Genomic DNA, 24,822 nt, shown 5'->3' with positions numbered 1-24,822 from the left:
TATGCATAAGCTGAATCTTGACTCACACTCACGTGAACTTCTTGTTCAACTTTGTATCCAATTGTATCCTTGTCCAATTGTGGCGTAGTACATAGTGACGTCATACGGCGACTAGGTTCGCCAAGAAAAGAACGCTAATTACCCTCGAAGGAACAATACGTCAAATGAATGTATTTGCTGACGTGTTTCGTTACTTCGACTATTTAGACTGACTGACTGAGTATGGTTTTACGCCGCTTTTAGCAATATTCCAGCAATATCACGGCGGGGGACACCAGAAATGGGCTTCAAACATTGTACCCATGTCGGGAATCGAACCCGGGTCTTCGGCGTCACGAGCGAACGCTTTAACCACTAGGCTACCCGATCGCCCCACGACTATTTAGAATACTGATTCCAATTGACCACCCAAGCCACCACCACACACATACGCATGCGCTCCAATACACACACACACACACACACACACACACACACACACACGCGCACGCACGCACGCACACACACAAAACACACGCACGCACGCACGCACACACACAAGCATACACTCTAATACACACACACACGCACAAACACATAGACACACACATAAACACACAAACACACATACAAGCATACACTCCAATACACATAGACACACATACACACACAAACACACATATATACTCAAACAAAAACACACACAAACACATAAAAGCACACAGACACGCCTAAAGACAAACATGCACAAACACACATAAACATACAGACAGACATCAACACACACACACGCACAAACACAGAAAAATACACAGGCACACCTAAACACGCACAAACACGGATAAACGCACAAACACACACACGCGCACACAAAATTTACTTACCAACGTACACGCACGGGCGCGCAGGCACACACACGCGCACACGCACACACACACACACAAGTTGTTTGACGCGCCTTAACATCAGCTGTTGTTAAGTCAAAAGTTTCTACCTCTGTATACAGCCGACATGTCTACCACATGACTTCTCCGTGACACGGTACTGACGTTCACAGAATCGAAACTTGTCACGCCCATTTGTTCCTCAGTGTTTTATTTTATTCATTATTCCCTCGACTCCGACGTCAAACGTCTCCCTGCCACGCCCACTGGCGGCACCGTTTCATATATCCAGCACCTAGCCTTCAAGTCACCTCACTGGTACACCCAATCGATCCCGACCCCCGCACTGTCTGCCCCGCCCCCCTCGGCCTCTCTGTCCACTCGTGTCGGGAAGTCCGCATTGATTACTCACACACAGCCAGCTCGCGCCCAGTGCACGCGCCACGCGCTCCATGCTGGTATAAAACCTGGACTTGTCAACTGGTCACGAGACTGACACACAGACAGATTTACCTGGTGGACGCTCGCACACTCAGGTAAGTCCAGCCTTGATTAATCTACATACATCATCAACTGTACCTATACCATTCCATACTTAATAATTGTGAGAAGCTTTCGAATCTGCAGTAGTAGTAGTAGTAGTAGTAGTAGTAGTAGTAGTAGTAGTGAACACTCAGTGTCACTTTCATTTTCGATGAGGCATTGAATTCGGTGACTTTTGAGCTACTTTTATTATATTTGACCAAATCAGAACGATGAAATAAATATCCCGACGACATCAGAATTTAGATTAACTAAATGTGCCGATCTGAAATTGCTCTCAAGTTCTTTTTCTAACTTACATTTAGTGGTATTATTTTGGAAGAAAGTTAAGCTATATTATTTTGATTGCCGAGACATGACAAAGGTATATTTTGGTGTTATTCTGGGTCAGAAAAGGTCCCCAGCAACCTATGCTGGTAAAGTGAGCTGAGTGAATATGGTTTTACGCCGCTTTTAGCAATATTCCAGCAATATCACGGCGGGGGACACCAGAAATGGGCTTCACACATCGTACCCATGCCGGGAATCGAACCGTCTTTGGTGTGACGAGCGAACGCTTTTACCACCAGGCTAACCGACCGCCCCCTATGCTGGTATAAAAAAAGGACTTCATGTATCGGGTGGCCAGGTTGGGTGACATGTTTCATTGCATAGCATCGTACTCCGACGGCATGATTCGATGTTCATGATATCAACCATTGGATTGCCTAGTCCAGACTCGAGTATTTATAGTACACTGTCACATTGCTGGATTGTCTTCAAGTTACTTGACTCGAGTTCTTGCTTTTATCGGTTCCTCTAGGCTGTTTTTGTTTCTTTCTTTGTTGTTTAACGCCGCACTCAGGAATAGTCCACGTATATGATGACGGTCTGCAAAATAATCGAGTCTGGACCAGGCAATCCAGTGATTGATGTCATGAGCATCGATCTACGCAATTGCGATACGAATACATGCATGAACCAAGTCAGTGAGACTGACAGCCCGATCCCGTTAGTCGCCTCTTACGACAAGCATTGGTTGATGAAGTCCAGTTTATATGTGTAAATATAAAAAAAGACAAACACATCGATGTAAAACAAAACAGTCGTATCAAAGTTCCATGTAAGTTTAGAGATGTTATTTCAGCTTTGACAACTAAAGCTGGGCACCGGACAACTATTTTTGTCATTTTTCATCAAACCTAACATACTATTGATCAAACGTTTTTTACACCATCATTATACAGTTCCATGTTAGCACTTTCTCATCTAAAGGTGACATCATCATTCATCATCTCATGCAGAAGAAGTGGATATAATACGTTTGATGATGTATGTGTGTCGCGTTCATATGAAATTTGTTGTCTCTATGCATCATCATATATTCTCGTCAACCAGCCTTGTTCTTTTTAACCAGTTTAAAACTATATTTCTCAATATAGTCGTATCATCTGTCACTTCTTGCAAATGCGTTTCGTCCATCTGGCGGTTGCTGACATCAATAGTTCCCGAAGTTAATGGGCCTATGATGACTGATCAGTTAACGCTCGTCGCCGCTAGGGTGCGCCCCTGTCACAGACAACGTATCGAATTTTTGGCATGTCGCTTTGATAGAAACTGTTTTAATTGGAAAAAATATAGACAGATGTAGGAATTTAATAACAGATTGCGATTTTCTCTTTTCGTGGAACTGAAAAAAAATGGTTTCACAATGTGCGCATGTGTCGTCATTAATTTTGTCGTGTTTATTTGATTGGAATGAGGACAGTGTGGACTGGTGTGAGAGACAAGCTGGCTGTTTGATCTTTGAATAACTGATGTCGAAGCAATTATGAAAACGTGCAGCAAACGTGTATTGGTATAACAATGTGCTTACATGTTCGCCATGATCTCAAAACGAGATTGTCTGAGTAAGGGAGAAGTTCAAAAGTTGTATGATTGAAAATGATATTTCCTACAGTTTCAATGAAGGTCAAGGTCGTGGTCAGGCAAACCTCATCGACTGCTCCGAGCTCATGGTGCCTATATGGCGGTTATGGCAGTTATTAATTAAAGATTAAAATAAAAAGATGCAGCAAAGAAGGTTTGAGTGATCCTGGCACAGTCGGTATGGTGAGGCTCATCATCAGCTCAGGACCTTTTCAGAGAATGTGAAGACTCCCCAACACTGCATCTTCCCGAGGCAAAAGAGTTAACTGACTTTAAAAGTCCAGTTTCCACCCTTGTCGAACTAGGCTGGAATTACTGGGCTCGATCGTAGCGCCACCAGTGGCTATAACGAGTTATGTCCTTTCTATGCCTCTCCTATTGACCAATCAGATTCAACCTCTCGTGTCACTTGCATTTGCTTCAAACAAAACGGTGGCGCCCAGTCAAGACAATCTGATTGATAATCAAGATCTATATTGTGATCAAACGAGTCTTACTTCGCGAAGTGCATAAAATCACGTGAGCACCTTGATTTAAAGCATGAAAAGATTTAGAAAATATCTGTTGACAACGAGTTAGCGGTGCACATGCTTCGCAAATCCTGCAGTCGATCGAAATCTGCATGACACTTTACGTACAGGATTTCGATTTCGGTGCGCGATTTTGATTGGATTATGCATAGACTCGTTAGTAATGTTAGTAATGTAACTCCATAATACCAGCCTAGTTCGGCAAGGGTGGATACTTGACTTTTATTAGTCAGTTAACTCACTTGCCTTGGGAAGATGCAAACACTGCAGTCTTCTGCATTACCCTGATTGTCAGAAGGGCTGTGTTCCTGGTAGCAAACCCGGGTACTTTCCCAATGTCAGTCAACAGATTTGGAGGTACCAAACCTAAGGCACCAAGAACAATGGGGAGTCGGACAACTTGGTACATTTTGAAAGCGAGGTCTGCATATTTGCCATGTTCTTCCTGAATCTTTTGATTTTGGAATACAGATTTCGACTTAACGCAGCCAAAAGTAATTATAACATTGTGAAAATATCTTTCTTTGTCCCATCGCTTGAAATTTGATCGATTAGAAAAAATATCAAGATACAAACTAAAAAAGGTCTGTGAACGATCGATAATATTGAAACAAAATTAATGCATTCTATAGGTGCACATGTATATGGACTTTTGCCTCTGCCGACACCCAAAGCCTTACGTGAAATAAATACATGCACCTGTTACTGTAAACAAACTTTTGAAAAACTGCATTTTAAAGATAACAAAATCAGTAATTAATTGAACCAACCCAAGCATATTCATTATTAAATATTCATTCATCTATAAACGTTAATTGGGGAACACCGCCGCAAAAAGCAACATATTAAAAAATTGAAACACGAACTGCAGACATATTTCCCTAAACGAAACATGGAAAAAATACCACATAATACCATTTAGATGTACAGGGCACGCTCCACTACAGTGGTTTTAATACTAAATCTTACACAACATCCTACCGACTAACAATTTGTTTTAAAAAAAAGGGTTATGTCAAGATGTGACTATTGTAAATTTGAATTACAAACTTTACCACATGTGTTTGGGAAATCCAGAACAATTCATCCACTTTGGACATACTTTGAAAGTTGGTTTCTTGAGAAAACAGGATTGAAAATCGTTCTTAACAAGAAGAATGTATTTCTTGCTTTCCCGAAAAGAAATAATTACCCTTTAAATATAATAGTTATATTTGTTAAAGAACTCATTTTCGAAAAATAAACAACAGACTGCCAACTTTCCAAAATATTCAACTTAAACTGTCAGAATACTATGTGCAGCTGCTATGACAAGAAATATCGATAATTTTACAAGTTTTGGTCAGCATGTCATAAGCTTTTCATGTAATTGTGATAAGGATCTACATGCAATAAAAATGTAAACGAAAAAATAAATAAATAACTTATAAACTTATGGCCCAGCTGCGTGGAATAAGGTGGAGTAATTGTTCTTCAGCTTCCATTGGGTAAGGGTGTAAGAATTCACAGAAAGAACGGTGCCTCGCTGTACTTTGTCGGATAAGGATAACACCGGTAGGTTAGGTATCGATACACAACGATGCAGTAAAGTAGAGTGTTTGTTCCTATCAATTGCTTGGATTTTTCCTACAAATAAGGGGGCGTGGGTGGCCCAGTCGTCCAAGGCGCCGCAATTCGTTTCACAGAGTTGCGTCCCTTGGGCACGCCAGAAACCTAGGATTGTGGGTTCGAATCCCGGTTCGCCCCAATTATGTTTTAGGTTTGTCAGCACCATACCTGCTCGTGGGTTTCACCGAAGTGGTAAACGTCTGAGACATGCATCACTTCGGGCTTTCCTCCCACATTAAGCTGACACGCCGTGGTATAACTGGAATACTGTTAAAAGCGGTGTTAAACCCAACTCACTCACTCACTCCGACACATAATAAACTTTCATTTCAAGCTGAACCTATGTCATACATCTAAATCCACAAGCAAGTTGCCTTATGATATTGGGATTCCAGTTTAGAACTAGTCCCCAGCAACCTTTGTTTGTCGTTAGAGGAGACTTAATGGTGGTGCAGTAGGCACGCTATAAGGACATCAAGTACAGGAATGGGTTTGTATGGTTTACGCCACTTTATGCACAATTCCAGCAATATTACGGCGGAAATGGGTTGCACATGTGAGGAATCGAACCCTGGCCTTCAGCGTGACGAGCGAACGCATTAACTATTAGGCTCCTCCACCTCCCAAGAGATTTTCCGAATGTGGGTTTGGTGTGACCTAAAACCTTAAGACATGTCCATTCCTCTTTTACACAGTTTTCCAAAGCACCATAAAAATCAGTACAAAGAGCGATGCATCTCATGTCTCAAAGATTAGCCATAATCTGAGTACAAACACAGGACTGTCTTCATATTCACAGAAAGTAGCTGACGAAAGTGGAATTAATATCACGAGTATTCTCAAAACCTCAAAGGATTTGCTTGAACTTTGTAGAAAAAAAACGATGTTTAATTCCGTCAAAACATCAAAACATTTGCTTTTTCAACTGTGTTCACCACTGTCTCACACGAAAAACTGCAGAAAATCCTTTATTCCTTGATCCATGGGACATGTGTCACTTAACTTGGTGACCATAGATATAGTTAGATTTCTATCGGAAAATGTTAAGGACAATTTGTCAGAACAGACAGCTAACGTCATCTGAGGTATACTGAGAGAACAATATGGGAAATGCTGCAATTCCTCACAGATCATATCTGTGTGAAATTTGCTAAATAGGTACTTTTTTTACTGCGACTAGGGGGCATCCCCATGGGCACCAATCGTGCTCCCCTTCTGATCTGTTTCTTTATGTATATTAATGGGACTATCTGCTCGGGTTGGCAAAATTAAAGCAAGGGAATTTGGCCAGGAAGTCTAACTCCTTCTCCAGGTGAGTGAGTGAGTTGGGTTTAACGCCGCTTTTAACATTATTCCAGTTATATCGCGGCGTGTCAGCTTAATGTGGGAGGAAAGCCCGAAGTGATGCAGGTATCAGACCTTTACCACTTCGGTGAAACCCACGAGCACGGGTATGGTGCTGACAAACCTAGAAACATAATTTGGGCGAACTGGAATTCGAACCCAAAATCATAGGTTTCTGGCGTGCCCAAGGGACGCAACTCTGCACAGCGAATCGCGGCGCCTTAGACGATTGGGCCTCCTGTGCCCCTCCCCCTCCTCCCCAACAGCCAACTTTCTCTATATGTCGAGATTTCAAAGGCGTCATGCAACTCTTGCTTAGTTGTATCACAATGCTTACAGGTGAGGTGAGGTGAAATGGGGTTTAACGTCGCGTCCAAGATTATTGCACTTATATAGCGACATGCATGTACATGTGTGTGTTTGTGTGGCTGCTTGATCGAACCCCGGACCTTCCGCTCTCCGGGCGGACGCTCTACCACTAGACCACAGAGGCGGTCACCATGCTTACAACGTTCAAAGCCTCATTAAAGCTTTCAAAGAATTTATGGTAGACATTACGACATTTCCAAATTTGACCAAAATGGGACCAGTGACCAAACTAATATCCTGTGCAATACCCTATTTCGACTTCGCATCAAAATATTCGGGGGGTAGGATACAGTCACCTTTTTGCGAACACCTGGTATCATCATTATTTGATTGATAGTAATTCGTCGTTGTGATACACATGCTTGTGATATAGTAATTAAACAAACAAAAAAAACGGTATGGTACGATAGCAGGAACTCTGGTTATGATTTATGGAAATGGTGTTTTACTGCATATATTTTCAAAAAAGCCATTTGATTTGTTTAGTCTGGTGAAGGGAAACCCTCTTGACGTGAACTTGGATCATTGGACATTCAGCTTGATAAACCGTCTCAACTACTTGATGCTGTGTCAGTGTGTACATGCGGTCCTTCGGCATTCGTTGTCGTTGTTTAACCTTGGTTTACTCAAAAGAGGATGCTACCCGTGAAGATCCGGGGTAGGATAGGTCTTCAGCAACCCATTCTTGCCATAAAAGGCGACAATGCTTGTCGTAAAAGGCGACAATGCTTGTCGTAAGAGGCGACTAACGGGAACGGGTGGTCAGGCTCGCTGACCTTGTTGATACATGTCACCGTATCCTAATTGCGTAAATCGATGCTCATGATGTCAATCACTTGATTGCGTGGCCCAGGCTCGATTATTTACAGACCGGCGTCATATAGCTGGAATATTGCTGAGTGCGGCGTTAAACAACAAACAGATAAACAAACAAATCTAAAGAGGATGTACCAATTGACTCAAGTTAAACGCGAGTCGGCACTCGACGCAGAGCCCTTTATTAGCATGACGAGTTTGATACGGCAACATAAGAAAGAGGCATTCCAGCCCCTGGTGTGAAAAGGACCCCTACGCATGGCGTATTTGCTTTGTTCATTTGTTTTCTTGTTGTTGCAAGCCTCAGCAATATTCCAACTACACCACGCCAATCTGTTAGTAATCGATTCGGGCAAACAAACCTGTGAGTGATATTATGAGCAACGTCTCACGCAGTCGTCTCCTGCAACAAACACAAATCGTTTTTAAGACCAGACACTATATTCATGTTTTGTGTTCTGGTACATTCATATAACCCCTGTCGTTCACCATGATCAGATGTTCAATGCCAGTTCCGTTCTTGTTCTAAGAGTGCTGAAGCCTCCTGGTACCACACTCACAGAGACGTTAGTAATCCGCTAGAGGAGAATCACACAACCGTTCAGGAAATAGTAGACATATAATAGAAGTTCGTGACTGAACATAACGTGGAAGTTGATATGTGCATCTGATTTGGCATAAACTGGAAGATTAATAGGGGTTTCAGCGACTGCTCGGGGACCAGCGTTACCTTACTCCCAGACTGCGGGGAAACAATGGGACACTTACTTCAGATAAGGACATAGAATACCGGAGCTTCATCTCATTTTGAGATGTTGTTTTATTGTCCAGTAATCCCAACACAATGCGCAATAGTTAAATAGTCGGTTGTTAAGATATCGAATGATGATCCCTTAGTTGGAATCAAGCATCCTTTGTTTTCTTTGACGTCAGAAAATGACGTTAAACTGGCATTTATTCCGGTTGAGAGAAATTCAAGAGTTTTGTATAATCTAGACGCCCTCATTTCTCACAGGTACATGATCCATAGTCGTGAAAGAAAGAGGGGTGTTGTGTAGCCCAATGGGTAAAGGGTTCGTTCGTCATGCCGATGACCCAGGTTCTTTTCCCGACATTGGTACAATGCACGTGGCCCATCCTTGCCTTCTTCGTTGTATTGGTGGAGTTTTGCTGACATCTCAATAAAACCTTGCTCACTCACTCCACAATAAACTGCTGGAGGCTTGCCTGTTAATAACATACAAACATTTTGAATAAACGTAAAACATAACGATGTTTTTCATGATGTCATGTAAAAATAATCTACAAAATAATAGTTCAACCAATAAATAAAGGCAACAAATCCCTTTCCTTAATCATAAGAAGTCTCTCAACTTTAGTGTATCTTATGCCTTAGCAACTATCCGCAAATCATAAAAATGCTTATTTACAACATCCAACATAAGTCCACCTAAGGGGAGATCGGGTAGCCTGGTGGTTAAAGCGTTCTCTTGTTAAGCCGAAGACCCGAGTTCAATTCCCGACATGGGTACAATGTGTAAAGCTCATTTCTGGTGTCCCCCACCATGATATTTCTGGAATATTGCTAAAAAACCGGCGTAAAACCATACTCACTCACTCACTCACTCCACCTATATGACAGTAGCCTACATAATCATGGTCGGACAAGTCAGCAAGTGACAGAAACGCAACAATCATCAAACAGACCCCCCATTACAACCCCATCCAATCCCCTTACGGCTAGAATGAGATACGGAGGGGTAGGGGTAGGGGGAGTGTGTGTTGGGGGGTCGAGGGGAAACAATATCGACACAGGTAAAGGCCTTCTCGAGGACTCACTGGTACAGCTTACATCAAGGCCTCCTCACACATGGTCTTGTGGTTAATTTGGTCGTGATACTTACATCATCAATTGTCTTTAAACCGTTCTGAAAGAGATTAAAACACAATAACATATCATCTGCCAGGCTCCGTCTGGTTAAGATGTCTGCTGCTTTTCCCACGAGACGTGTCTAGACCTGGTGTTATACTGATTTCATGGCGCCGTTTCGTCATCGCCTAAGGACACGGACAGTCCCTATTTAATTCAACGCGATTTTTTACATTGTCCTTGGATTTAATTGTGTGCCTCACTGTGAGTTTGTTTAAAGGTAACACGACCAACGTCTGTAGAAATAGCTGTGATGATTTCAAAGGTTGGAAATGGCATCGAATGAACGTTCATTACACACAAGAAGGGGTTGGCAATGTCGACTCAAGGGCACAACTTACTGCAAGTCAGAGTCCTTTAGGTGTGTATTAAGTCATGATTGTAGGTTCGAATCCCGGATCGCCTTGGTTGTGTTTCAAGGTTTGTCAACACCATACCTGTGCTCGTGGGTTTCACCAAAGTGGTAAATGTCAAAGACCTGCATCACTTTGGGCTTTCCTCCGACATCAAGGTGACACGCTGTGATGAAGCTGAAATATGGGTCACTGTGAAACCAATCTATTTCTGGAGTGACATCTAGTTCATAACAACGAATGACTTTCCAAAGTTTCAAGGTATATTTCGGGATGTGGATTGCGCCGGATTGCGTTGTGTCTTTTGGGAATGGTTTGGAATGTGCCTTGTGGATAATCCGTGTGATGTCTGGATCCTGTAATACCAAACTCTTGAGACAAGGTATTCTTGTTTAGAAAAAAATATTTAGGAAATATTCAAGCTTTATATATTTTGAAATATTTGGAATAAAAGCTATTTTTTGGGGCCGAATTCGAGTTTGGAAACAACGCTTGAAAATCAATCACTTTCGATGAATGTCAATGGAAAATGATTTTTTTCGCTGCAGGTTTTTGGTGAAAAACTATATTCAAATAAATTTCGTATTTGAAAAGACAGTCAGTGGGTCTACGCAGCCTCGTTCCATAGGTATGCTGCGCTGGCTTTATTTATCCCATAACTCTGTGTAGAAGCGGAACTCGGCATTTAGTCATTAGTACCTAAACGACCTGCTAATAGCCAAATAACCCAATGTTTTTTCGAGAAATTATCGCAATCACCTGCCAGTCATCAACAGTGTTTTAGTGAATCAATCATGTGGGTGTTTCCTGTATGGAACGCTGTAATCGACATTTCGCCTTCTCGCCAGCTTGTTCTTTAGAAACAAACACACGAAAACGCAAGCAAGAATCTCGAGCATGTTGCACACTTTCTTTGTTTCCAAACGTCGAGATCGCGAGAATGTCGCTTAGAGTATACCATACTTTTCCCAGCATGCATCAATCGCCATTATACACTAACGGTCAGCACCTAAATGTGCTTGTTTGCTGCGTGATCAGAATCGTAGCACAGAAGCACTTTATAGAATACCCAAACTGTGCCGTTGTTGGGAGGTGGTGGGGATGATCATGAAGTCGTTTTAAAAAAAAAATGAAAAATTTCAAATTTTAAAAATGCTATGCTGTCTTTGTGTGTGTGTGTGTGTGTATGTGTGTGTGTGTGTGTGTGTGTGTGGGGGGGGGGGGGGGGGGGGGGGGGGGGGGGGGGGGGGGTTATTACATCCATGAAACTCGTCAAAACCTCATCAATGCCAGATGCAACTGTCCGCCAGTGCTTCCCGTAACTAAAGGGCCCTGACCAAAGTAAGATTGTCCCGTTAAATGTTACCTTCATGGAGATTTCGAGGCCCCAAATTCCACGGTTAACAGTGAAGATATGATTACTTCAATGTGCGATTATACATTATTGTTCACTGATGGCGTCCGGCCTTGTTCATGCTATCGTCCACTGGATTGTCTGGTCCCGAATCGATAGGTTTCTGGTAGCTGTGATGTGGATGGAAAATTGTTGTCTAAAACAACCGTAATTAGCCCAACCCTGTCATAAAACGCTGTAATAAAACTGAAATACTTCCAGGGAGTGAGGATGGTTTTACGCCGCTTTTAGCAATATTCCAGCAATATCACGGCGGGGGACACCAGAAATGGGCTCTACACATTTTACCCATGTGGGGAACCGAACCCGGGCCTCCAACGTGACGAGCGAACACTTTAACCACTAGGTTTCCCTACTGCCCCTTAAGCTTAAATACTTCCATATGAAGCTGACACTCTATTTCTTCACTCTTCTTTCAAACCGCCCTACTTTTGAGGTGTGCGAGTAGTACTCACTCTCCGTCAGTTTTTCGAAAACAATTCATCATTCAATATGCATTGAGAGTTTGTAACGTTCTTATAACTCCGAGAACAGGCAACCTACGACTTTGATACCATTTATACATTAACTGATTTAAATAAAAGACACAAAAAACATTTCCATGACCATAAGAAATGTTAGTCCTTAGTACGATTCCGACTATATTATGAGATTGTGTTAAGGAATCACTATAAAATAGAGTGAGTGAGTGAGAGTTTTTATTTGACTGGTACAGTTACTGAAGATGCTTGGGGGGATGATAACTCCTTCAAAATAGTACTAAGAAAATAAAATTTAGAGTACTGATATTGTTCGAACAGTAAACCATTATTAGGACACTTATGACATATGACCTTTCAGCATTAGAAATGGACTTATCGTTAATGCCTGAAGTGAAATGGAGAGAGGTGGCGTGAAGCTTTTGCTTATTCGTGATGTTGTACGTACACGCGGAACATTATACCGTGCTACGGCTAATGGACTATATCACGCGGAGAGACTTAGTGATGTAATATCTGTGATGAGGACTTCGCATCACTGAATTCAATAATACTTCAGCTCAAATCGATGTATCGTTATAAGGCAGATCTCCTTGGCGGCTTCGCAGTAGAATCAGCCAACAGATTGCGGGCATGGAGAGCTCAGGAGAGTACCGTTTCAGCCAATGAACAATGGGATTGAGTTCCGCGCTCACAAGCCGCGGGACAATATGGTTTAACAATTTCCGAAGTGAATTTGAGAGGTGGATTTCTATATGGCGATGTGACATCAATTATCAGTGGTTTGGAACGCAGAATGAGAAAGCGGTGGAACCTGCTCAGTGAGTTGTGTTTGGGTAGGTGAGTGAGTGAGTGGGTGAGTTTTGAGTGGGTGAGTGAGTTTGGGTGACGGAGTGAGCGAGTGAGTGGTTGGGTGAGTGGCGGAGTGAGTGAGTGAGTGAGTGAGTGAGTGAGTGTTGTAAACTGGGATATAGTGATGTGACACCCCGGTCCATTCAGTCATCTCTTACAAGCATAGGTTACTGGGAACCTATATTCACACCCGGATACCCCGCGAGGGAATGGTAGAATGAATCGGACTATGTGCTGCAATCATTTTGGTTGAAAAACGTTGCTAAAAGACATTGAATCATAGCTATGTTTCGGACCTTTTAGGGTTTGCTAACGTCTTAAATTTCAAGTGAAACTTCCAGGTGTTCAAGTGTGTGTTCATTGTCATTCCTGCATTCTGATTAGCTGAAATGGTCACGTGTTATTAGATTCATTTGACAACAAAGCGGACTACTTTCATGACAACGGAATGTCGGGGAATCCCAATTACAGTCACCGGAATTCCCTTTCTGCTCTCCTGTATCATCATGAAGTGATCGGGCCTAGTAACATTTCGGTATATTTTTTGGTATCAAACATATCAACAACAAAACAATACCGCCGTCTTCCCCACTCACTGCACAAACAACGGCATCGTACAATCTCAATTTCACAAATTTCATGCTTTCAAGTTTCATAAGTAACTCGTATTTTTGCAACAATGTCTTCCCTTGAATGTTTGAATATGACGGTTAGTTCTCTTGTCATTTGAAACCAACCTGATCTATTTGTTCTGATTCGTTCAAGTTCTACTTCTCGTCCCTTGTCTTGAATGACAGGTCTTATGAACTTTGTTTGATGTTACTCTCCACTGATTGGCTACTGACTTTGTGGGCGTGTCAAGTTGTGTGCATAAATTGATCACTTGATTCTTGTCCCGCTACAGCATGTATTCAAACATCTGGAATCAATCTCGTCGAATTTGTCTGCTTTGATTTATAAATTGGTTTTGTTAAAATTATTGTTGACAACACTTGTTTTCATTATTGAATTTAATTATACGGATTTTGACAGTGTATTTTGTCCGGTTAAATGAGGTATGATTCAACAAATCGATGTGCAAACTTTTGTAAGAGGTTTTTGCAAAGCATTTCACAACCTCTAACGAACAATCGAGCATTCTCTTACTACGAAGATTTCAAAGAGCATCACGAGACTCTTGCTCAGAATCTGTTTGATCAAGGTTACAGCATTCAAGGCCTGAGTTTAACTTGCAAAACGTTTTATGTTAGACACGTGGAGGACAGTGGTAAACCTATTTTCAAGTACCATATGTTTCCATGTTTTTTTTCAGGTGAACAATTGACTTGTCTTTGCATGTGTTTGTGACGGTTGACACCAGTGGAGCAGGATACGTTCTCTTTTTTAACACTTGCTATATATAACAACTATTTAATAGTGATTCATAAACACATGGATTATTCACAATGGACTATTATGTTTATAGAAATATTTTCGTCGCTTTTATCCCCATGCAATCTGTTATAATTTTCTTTATGATCGCGTTGTCTTCCGTCGAAAAACAATACACATAACCCTCACCTGTTATAAACGGAAGAGATACATTTTATTCCTCAGCCTGTCAATAAGAGTGATATTACAGAAGCTCCAACCTTTGGTGTCTACATTTCAGAACGTTTGACGTACAGGGTTACAATATTCAAGGCCTCATTAAAGCTTTTAAAAAGTGTTTGTGGTAGATATGTGGAAGCCATTTCGAAATTTGAAGCGGCAGTGACAAAAATGATGTCCGAAGCAATTCATTTTTTTTACTTGTACCATATGTTCCTGATTTTTTTAGGTGAACAATTGACCTGCCTTTCCATGTGTTTGTAATGGGTTCCACCGGTGGAGCAGGATACGCTCACCTTTTCGCGAACACCTTTTGTTATCACCATCTGATAGTGATTCATAAACACGTGCTTATGAAATAGTCGGAATCGTAAATGGATTCTGTCCTCAGCAACGATTTCTTATGATCATGGTAAGGGTTTTGTTGCTTTTATCTTTTTGAGCACGACTAAAAACTGTGTGACACACATCTTATAGGTGCTTGTTTCTCGGGTTTCTCGGTAGTCTTGATGTGTCTTGATATGTGGTGTGCGTAATGGTAGCCTCCATCCTCGGCGATACAGGTTATAATACCGCAATTCAAGTATGATAAACACCTGGGCCCCGTTCCACAAAGCGATCTTAGGGCTAAACTGATTGTAACTCACTCAGTATGCGATCTTAATTTTTTGTTACGATCCACAAAGCAATCTTAACTAAGAGAGTTGTAAGTTAAGATCAAAATGCTAAGTTGCTCCGGACCAACTTAGGATTGCTAAAATCCTTCTTTAATATAGTACCATAACAACAAAGATGGCGACTGTTTTTATGGTGTGCAAGGAAATGCGTCGTCTGCTAAACATGACCAAGGGAGTCCACTCTAAGGAAAACTTTCGTATCTTCATGGCTGAAGACTCCGATCTTTGTTAAGATCGGCTACTTAAGAACTTGTAAAGTTACAATCGCCCTAAGATCGCTTTGTAGAACGGTTGTAACCTTTAGCTAAGACAATTTTAAAATCGACGTAAGTCCCTAAGATTGATTGTAGTTCCGATCGCTTTTCGGAACGCGGCCCTGTGCCCACTTGCACAAAGCGATCTTAGAGCTACGACTATTGTAAGTCAATGTTAAAGTATGGTAGTTACGATCATCTTAGCGCTAAGATCGCTTTGTGCAAGGGGGCCCAGGACCCATTCACCACCATAGCTTTACTTCAGAAGTGACGTCACTGTCTCCATCTGGCTTATCATTCACCTAGCACGGAGGGATAGGGGTAGCCAAGTGGTTAAAAGGTTCGCTCGTCAAGTCGGGTTCGATTCCCTACATGGCTGCAATCATTTTCCCGAGGCAATCGTGTCCACTAGCCGATATCAAAGCCTAGTTTCTACCCTTGCCACATCAAGGCCACTTTTCCTGGCTCGACTCTAGCGCCGCCTCGCGTAGATCAAGAGTTGTGCCCCTTGTGATGAAAACGCGATATCCAATCAAATCGCTGTTCGTATCTCGTACAGCTTCACAAAGATGTCGACGACCATAGGAGAGGACCTAGTCGATCAGATAACGTACACATTCGCGATTTCATCCCTGACACAAAAACATAGGCAATCGTTTGGAGGGGTTTAAAGATGACATATTCGTGTCAACAAAGACAGGCAGCGGTAAATCACTTTCAGACGAAGGTGTACTAGTCGTGGATATTGATTTTGTGAAACGTTCTCTGATTGGACTATCGATATGTGTGATAGTCCAATCATCTTAGCTCAGGAAAGTGGGCTTGAAGTGGCAAGGGTGGACACAAGACTTTGATGAAATGCTTGTGGACGCTCTTGCCTCAGGAAGATGGGAAACAATGGGGGAGGTCCCTTTCTGGTGTCCCTCGGTGTGATGTTGGTGAAATATTGTTGAACTTTTAGTAACCATTCTCACATACTCACCTATCACAGCATTACTCTCCCGATGAACGTAATTTGACTGGATGATTATATTTGGCCTCGCAACATTCGAAACAGACTTAGCATGAAGGTATGGTAGCGTATCTATCACAGTTCATCAGTTCAAAACTAACAGAGCTACAGATAAGAAGCGTATTTGCGTAAAATACCCCCCAAATATTCCAAACCAAATAACTTTCAATTAAATTGTGTACAGAAAAGCATGCATTAAATGAAAAACTCAAAAGTATAAAAACAGCACGCGTACATACCCAATGAAGATTTTTCAGCATGCGTACAAAGAAGCTAATTTCCGAAACACAATTACGAGCTAATTTACTTTCCGAGACAAGCCTATATTGTTAGAACAGTTATGATGGTTATATGCATCTAAAACATTATTTCATTTTTTAAATCTTAAAATGTTCACTCTTTTGGGAAAAAAGATGAGCGCAAACATATTGGTTACCATATGAAAAATGTAATAACCCAATTAAAATAGAAACCCTAGAGTAAAAACTCAATTGCTCAAAATGTTATCTGGAATTCTTAAATTACTTGGTGAGCTTTGAAACATGCACAAACGTAATCACGACAGATCTTCCCAAGTCGTCACGGGGAAGTAAGACGGAGTCTGTAGTGACGCAGAAAGCAGTCGCGGACGTCGATTCTGCAGTCTTCTTCCAGGTGAGGGTCTATTTGAGACATCTGGTCTAGTCACGTGGTCCCAGGAGAAGTGTTTCTCCGGCCTCTCTCCTCGCCGACGCCGGAAGACTATGTCAAGGCGTACAGATGGTTCAGTGTTGTCATACGACCTCTCAACATACATCAGATACTCCTTGTCCCCAAGACCGCCTCCGTCGCCTAGTGGTAGAGCGTCCGCCCGGAGAGCGGAAGGTCCGGGGTTCGATCCCTGGCCGCGTCATACCAAAAGACGTTAAAAGATTTTACTTGTTGTTACCCTGTCTAGCGCTCGGCATTAAGGGGCTAAAACAAGGACTGGTCGGCTCGGAGTCAGTATACTGTGTCCGAGTGGGGTATTCATGTTAAACTGCGGCATGGTATCTCAGTGAGCTAGTACTATAAATCGACATCAGTCCGGACTAGTACAAGCAGCCACACAAACGCACACACGTACATGCACGTCGCTATATAAGTGCAATAATCTTGGACGCGACGTTATACCCAATTTCACCTCACCACCTTGTCCCCCACAAGCCGATTGTAGCCTGGTATTTAGGTTTGAATATAGGATCAGGTATTAGTAGCAGGCGAAACACGACTCTGGTAGTATTGATGATGGTGGAAGTGGTAGTAGTTGTCGGAATAGGAGTGGTAGTAGTAGCAGTAGTAGTGGTAGGAGTAATAGTAGAACTAGAAGTATTAGAGTAGTAGTAGCAGTAGCAGCAGCAGAAGTAGTAGTAGTAGTAGTGGTAGTAGTGGTAGTAGTAGTAGTAGTAGTAGAAGTAGTAGTAGTAGTAGTAGTAGTTATAGTAAAATTAATAGTAGCAGTACATGTAGTAGTAGTAATAATACATTATTCTTTTGTGAAGCCTTCGAATCTGCAGTAGTAGTAGTAGTAGTAGCAGCAGCAGTAGTAGTAGTAGTAGTAGTAGTAGTAGTAGTAGTAGTAGTAGTAGACACAGTATACTGACTCCGAGCCGACCAATCCTTGTTTTAGCCCCTTAATGCCGAGCGCCAGACAGGGTAACAACAAGTACCATCTTTTAACGTCTTTTGGTATGACGCGGTCGGGGATCGAACCCCGGACCTTACGCTCTCCGGGCGGACTCTCTATCACTAGACCACGGAGGCTGTCCAGTAGTAGTAGTAGTAGTAGTAGTAGTAGTAGTAGTAGTAGTAGTAGTAGTAGTAGTAGTAGTTATAGTTATATGCTTGTTTGTCTGGCTTCGACTCCACCTCACAGCAAGCAAAACCACTGCTATATATCACAGACAGATGTAATGACTCAAAGTTCTTGCGCTCAACAATCCACATCATTCTTACACAAAGTTTATAAACCAAGATGACACAACGCCACCCATCCTACAGGATTACACATAACTGCTAGATACGTACATGTCCCGACGCCTGATCCCATGCCGTTCTCAGATATTTATGTCCCCCATTCCGCTGTGAGCTAATTACAAAGATGATTTTATTATTCTCGCAAGACAAATTATTCCCTATGCCTATCGAAGATAAAAGAGTTTTGTCTTGGGATATATTAAGACGAAATGATTAGTTTTGTAAGCTGTATATATTCGTTCGTTAATATGTGAATAGGAATTTAGAATTATCATAGAAATGGGTTATTGAGAAGTGGGACGCCTAGACTAACTGATCCAGCTATATTTTGGAACTGATATGAGGATGACTAGATTCCATTTTGTGTAGACGATCTCCTTATTTGGAGCCAACAATCTCATTAATAAGAAGGCGGTGGGTAGCTTAGTGGTAAAATCGTTCGCTCGTCATGCTGAAAGCCCGGGTTCGAGTCCCAAATGGGAACTACTTGAAGCTCAGTTGCTCTGAATCCCCCAAACATTTTGCTAAAAGCGGCGTAAACCCCAAATCAGTAGACAGTATGATTCCACAGGTTCAAAACTGCAGCTACTGTAGGACATCGAGCAGGGAGTGAAACTACAGCTACTGTAGGACATCGAGCAAGAAGTGAAACTACAGCTACTGTAAGACATCGAACAGGGAGTGAAACTGCAGCTACTGTAGGACATCGAGCAGGAGGTGAAACTGCACCTACTGTAGGACATCGAGCAGGGAGTGAAACTGCAGGTACTGTAGGACATCGAGCAAGAGGTGAAACTGCAGCTACTGTAGGACATCGAGCAGGGAGCGAAACTGCAGCTACTGTAGGACATCGAGCAGGAGGTGAAACTACAGCTACTGTGGGACATCGAGCAGGAGGTGAAACTGCTGCTATTGTAGGACATCGAGCAGGGAGCGAAACTACAGCTACTGAAGGACATCGAGCAGGAAGTGAACTACAGCTACTGTAGGACATCGAGCAGGGAGTGAAACTACAGCTACTGTAGAAAACGAGCAAGAGGTGAAACTGCACCTACTGTAGGACATCGAGCAGGGAGTGAAACTGCAGCTACTGTAGGACATCGAGCAGGAAGTGAAACTACAGCTACTGTAGGACATCGAGCAGGAGGTGAAACTGCAGCTACTGTAGGACATCGAGCAGGGAGTGAAACTGCAGCTACTGTAGGACATCGAGCAGGAGGTGAAACTACAGCTACTGTAGGACATCGAGCAGGAGGTGAAACTGCACCTACTGTAGGACATCGAGCAGGAAGTGAAACTACAGCTACTGTAGGACATCGAGCATGAGGTGAAACTGCAGCTACTGTAGGACATCGAGCAGCAAGTGAAACTGCAGCTACTGTAGGACATCGAGCAGGAAGTGAAACTACAGCTACTGTAGGACATCGAGCAGGAAGTGAAACTACAGTTACTCTAGGACATCGAGCAGCAAGTGAAACTGCAGCTTCTGTAGGACACCGAGCAGGAAGTGAAACTACAGTTCATGCGGGGCATAGTATCGAGCAGGAGACAAAAGGTCACCGACCGGTCAATACTCTGGGTGAAGCACATTTTTCTGTCACTGCTCTCTTTGAAAGGAGACACCCATTGTATTTATTTTCCCACATCAACTGAGCGGGATTAGTAAGATCTGTAGCACATGGCTGTGACACTTTTGTGGACTGCACTACCACAAGCTTCTAAGTCAAGCCAAGAGCTTCTGACATGTAGTTTTGAGTGTGGAAGAGGCTACAGAGCAAGGTGCAAATGAGGAAGAGAATTTATGGATGTCAACTTCTTTATATGAGAACCACAACGTTTCGGAGTATGTACTTACTCCTTCATCACTTCTAAATGCCTTTCAAAGACTTGCAAAAGGCACAGTTGAGTTATACACAACTCTGCAAATGTGGTGGCGACTGTGATCGTATTTAATTTTCACCAACCCCAAAAACATCAAACATGTACAGCATATTTCAAAACTGATATTATTAATACCATACTATAAATAATAATAAATGCTGTTCTTTGAGTATTTTGTTTTTGACCCTATGAGTATAAAATATTGGTAGATATAAGTCATAAGAAAATCCCGAAGAATAAAAAAATGTATATTTTGTTACAATCATATTCTATACAGATGCGCCGTTGAGTAAATACATGTTCATTTTTCTTAATATGTTTAGGTGTCATTCCTCCATGGCGGCCATATTGGTGGTGGCCATATGGGATGTTTTTGAGTGGCCCCAAATCTTAATTACCCACATCATAATCCGTAACTATGGCAAGTTTAACGGGGTTTTTTTACAGATGAGGCCATTACACTAGTCTCTTTTATTTCTTGTTCAGGCGGGTAAATTGGTTAATTGACTATTATTGAACGATATCAGATCATCAAATTCTTTTGCTTTGATGTTGCTAATCCGAGAAGAAATTCCGATTCATAAAGAAACAGATCAGCAAGAAGATGCGCACAATTCGTCCCCAAGGGGATGTCAAGCAACTTCGTTTCTGTGAAATATGTTTGAGTCACAATATTGCCTTACGACCGCCATGCATAGAATCTGAAAATGTGAACGCGATCCATTGTGACGTGACGAGAAGATGACGTCATATGAAGCATTATGACGTCATGATGTCCTTACGGGCCGACGAACTTATATCTGTATTTGCAAAACAACGACTGGCCATTCAGATAGTTAGATTTAATTACGAGAAATGATATAAAGTATGACTCGGCTGAATATGTCATCGAACTTTGCTCATGCTATCAACCAGTGGTTCGTCTGACTCCTTATTTATTTATTGACAGTGGTATAGGCTGCCGTGATATAGTTAGAATATTCCAGATTGTAACGGAAATGAACACTAAACAATCACTCAGAATCAATATGCTGGCGTTATTATCATATATAGAAAGTAAATACACAAACACATTATTGTATTCAAGGTGAGGTGAGGTGAAATGGGGTGTAACGTCGCGTCCAAGATTATTGCACTTATATAGCGACGTGCATGTACGTGTGTGTGTTTGTGTGGCTGCTTGTACTAGTCCGGACTGATGCCGATTTATAGTGCTAGCTCACTGAGATACCATGCCGCAGAGAATACCCCACTCAGACACAGTATACTGACTCCGAGCCGACCAGTCCTTGTTTTAGCCCCTTAATGCCGAGCGCGAGACAGGGTAACAACAAGTACCATCTTTTAACGTCTTTTGGTATGACGCGGCCAGGGATCGAACCCCAGACCTTCCGCTCTCCGGGCGGACGCTCTACCACTAGACCACGGAGGCGGTCTATTGTATTCAAGAAACAAACACGATAAAGCATAGCTAACTGAGCCGTCGATATGACGATTGATGCAGTGTGCATGTATGCAGCAAGCACAATCCTTACGTGGCTTCAGAGACGCGTCACCAATCAGCATTGTACGCGGTTTTCCCTGTTGATACATTTGAGCTTTAAGTCGTCTTCTGAGGTCTGATTTGATCTGCATATATACGGCTGTTCGTGTCATGTTGAAATTGTCGATACTCAGACTCGGACAAGTCCCTAACACAATATATCCAGCTAATAGGCTCACTAAACAGGACCCCAGAGACCATCAGATGGTGGCAAGTAGACGACTTACCCAGGGGTAAATATGTGCAATAATGAACAAGGGTGTATTAATCTGCTGTGTAGTGGGTGGGTCTGTCTCAGTGGTATGCCCGTCGGAGGTAATGCACTTTCGAATTTAGCACTGGGGGCGTGTAGTTAGGAGGTCAGTTTGTGTGATGCGGGCGTGTTGATGTGTTGAGAAGATGGCGGTCAATAGGATGACAGGAATAAAGCGAGAGGATCAGCTACGTGGGATGATAGAGTGGTTGGTGGATGTGTAGATGATAGCGAGCAGACAGCCAAAAACGCCAGTCTAGCAAGCACCAGGTGCTGAGATCGAATCCCACTAGTGACCGGGTTGTTATTCAGCCTTGGGACCAACAATGTTTACAGGTCTTTACAGTGTTGTCACTACCTTTAATGTATAGTAAATACATCCTGTGCACTCAAAAGATCCACGGGTCTGGGAACCGCATTTGAGAAGATACTAGAACCTGGATACCTCCGATATAAAAATGTTTAAATAATATAATAAATTATAAATGATATAGGTATGTAGAGAAGATCAGATGTGTACGTTGGTAGGTGGATGTCTGGATGATATAGGTATGTTGAGAAGATCAGATGTGAAGGGTGGTAGGTGGAAGTCTAGATGATATAGGTATGTTGAGAAGATCAGATATGAAGGGTGGTAGGTGGATGTCTAGATGATTTTGGTATGTTGAGAAGATCAGATGTGAAGGGTGGTAGGTGGATGTCTAGATGATATAGGTATGTTGAAAGGATCAGATATGAAGGGTGGTAGGTGGAAGTCTAGATGATTTTGGTATGTTGAGAGGATGCGAAATGTTAAATGAATAAACTGATAGCAATATAGAGAAAGTATGGGATGGATAGAGTGGCAGGTGGTCAGGTTGAGAGGTTGTGATGAATGGTCGATAGAGTAGTAGATGGGCGTGTTGATAAAGTTTGGGAAGATGAGATGTATGGTCGATAGAGTAGTAGTTGGGCGTGTTGATAAAGGTTGGGAAGATGAGATGAATGGTCGATAGAGTAGTAGTTGGGCGTGTTGATAAAGGTTGGGAAGATTAGATGTATGGTCGATAGAGTAGTAGTTGGGCGTGTTGATAAAGGTTGGGAAGATGAGATGAATGGTCGATAGAGTAGTAGATGGGCGTGTTGATAAAGGTTAAGAAGATGAGATGCATGGTCGATAGAGTAGTAAGTGGGCGTGTTGATAAAGGTTGGGAAGATTAGATGAATGGTCGATAGAGTAGTAGTTGGGCGTGTTGATAAAGGTTAAGAAGATTAGATGTATGGTCGATAGAGTAGTAGTTGGGCGTGTTGATGAAGTTGTCATGAAGATGAGATGAATGGTCGATAGAGTAGTAGTTGGGCGTGTTGATAAAGGTTGGGAAGATGAGATGTATGGTCGATAGAGCAGTAGGTGGGCGTGTTGATAAAGGTTTAGAAGATGAGATGTATGGTCGATAGAGTAGTAGATGGGCGTGTTGATAAAGGTTGGGAAGATGAGATGTATGGTCGATAGAGCAGTAGGTGTGCGTGTTGATAAAGGTTTAGAAGATGAGATGTATGGTCGATAGAGTAGTAGATGGGCGTGTTGATAAAGGTTGGGAAGATGAGATGTATGGTCGATAGAGTAGTAGGTGTGCGTGTTGATAAAGTTGTCATGAAGATGAGATGAATGGTCGATAGAGTAGTAGTTGGGCGTGTTGATAAAGGTTGGGAAGATGAGATGAATGGTCGATAGAGTAGTAAGTGGGCGTGTTGATAAAGGTTGGGAAGATGAGATGAATGGTCGATAGAGTAGTAGTTGGGCATGTTGATAAAGGTTAAGAAGATTAGATGTATGGTCGATAGAGTAGTAGGTGGGCGTGTTGATAAAGGTTTAGAAGATGAGATGTATGGTCGATAGAGTAGTAGATGGGCGTGTTGATAAAGGTTGGGAAGATGAGATGTATGGTCGATAGAGTAGTAGGTGTGCGTGTTGATAAAGTTGTCATGAAGATGAGATGAATGGTCGATAGAGTAGTAGATGGGCGTGTTGATAAAGGTTGGGAAGATTAGATGTATGGTCGATAGAGTAGTAAGTGGGCGTGTTGATAAAGGTTGGGAAGATGAGATGAATGGTCGATAGAGTAGTAGTTGGGCGTGTTGATAAAGGTTAAGAAGATTAGATGTATGGTCGATAGAGTAGTAGGTGGGCGTGTTGATAAAGGTTTAGAAGATGAGATGTATGGTCGATAGAGTAGTAGATGGGCGTTTTGATAAAGGTTGGGAAGATGAGATGTATGGTCGATAGAGTAGTAAGTGTGCGTGTTGATAAAGTTGTCATGAAGATGAGATGAATGGTCGATAGAGTAGTAGATGGGCGTGTTGATAAAGGTTGGGAAGATGAGATGAATGGTCGATAGAGTAGTGGGTGTGCGTGTTGATAAAGTTGTCATGAAGATGAGATGAATGGTCGATAGAGTAGTAGATGGGCGTGTTGATAAAGTTGTCATGAAGATGAGATGAATGGTCGATAGAGTAGTAGATGGGCGTGTTGATAAAGGTTAGGAAGATGAGATGTATGGTCGATAGAATAGTAGATGGGCGTGTTGATAAAGGTTGGGAAGATGAGATGTATGGTCGATAGAGTAGT

At 42.2% G+C, this 24,822-nt stretch overlaps 1 protein-coding gene across 1 annotated transcript in view; it reads left to right on the top strand.

The window, feature by feature from the left end:
- The first annotated feature begins 1,266 nt into the window (after nt 1–1,266).
- The window catches only part of LOC139464550 (uncharacterized), a 36,938-nt gene continuing 13,382 nt past the window's right edge, over nt 1,267–24,822 (top strand). The window contains exon 1 of the mRNA XM_071246071.1: nt 1,267–1,399. The gene's annotated coding sequence lies outside the window, so the exon portion shown is untranslated. The remainder of the gene's footprint in view (nt 1,400–24,822) is intronic.

This window comes from Haliotis cracherodii, unplaced genomic scaffold (genome assembly GCF_022045235.1).
Source record: "Haliotis cracherodii isolate W230 unplaced genomic scaffold, xgHalCrac1.p SCAF_17, whole genome shotgun sequence".
Lineage (NCBI taxonomy): Eukaryota > Metazoa > Mollusca > Gastropoda > Lepetellida > Haliotidae > Haliotis > Haliotis cracherodii.
This window is presented reverse-complemented; position numbering and strand designations above follow the sequence as displayed.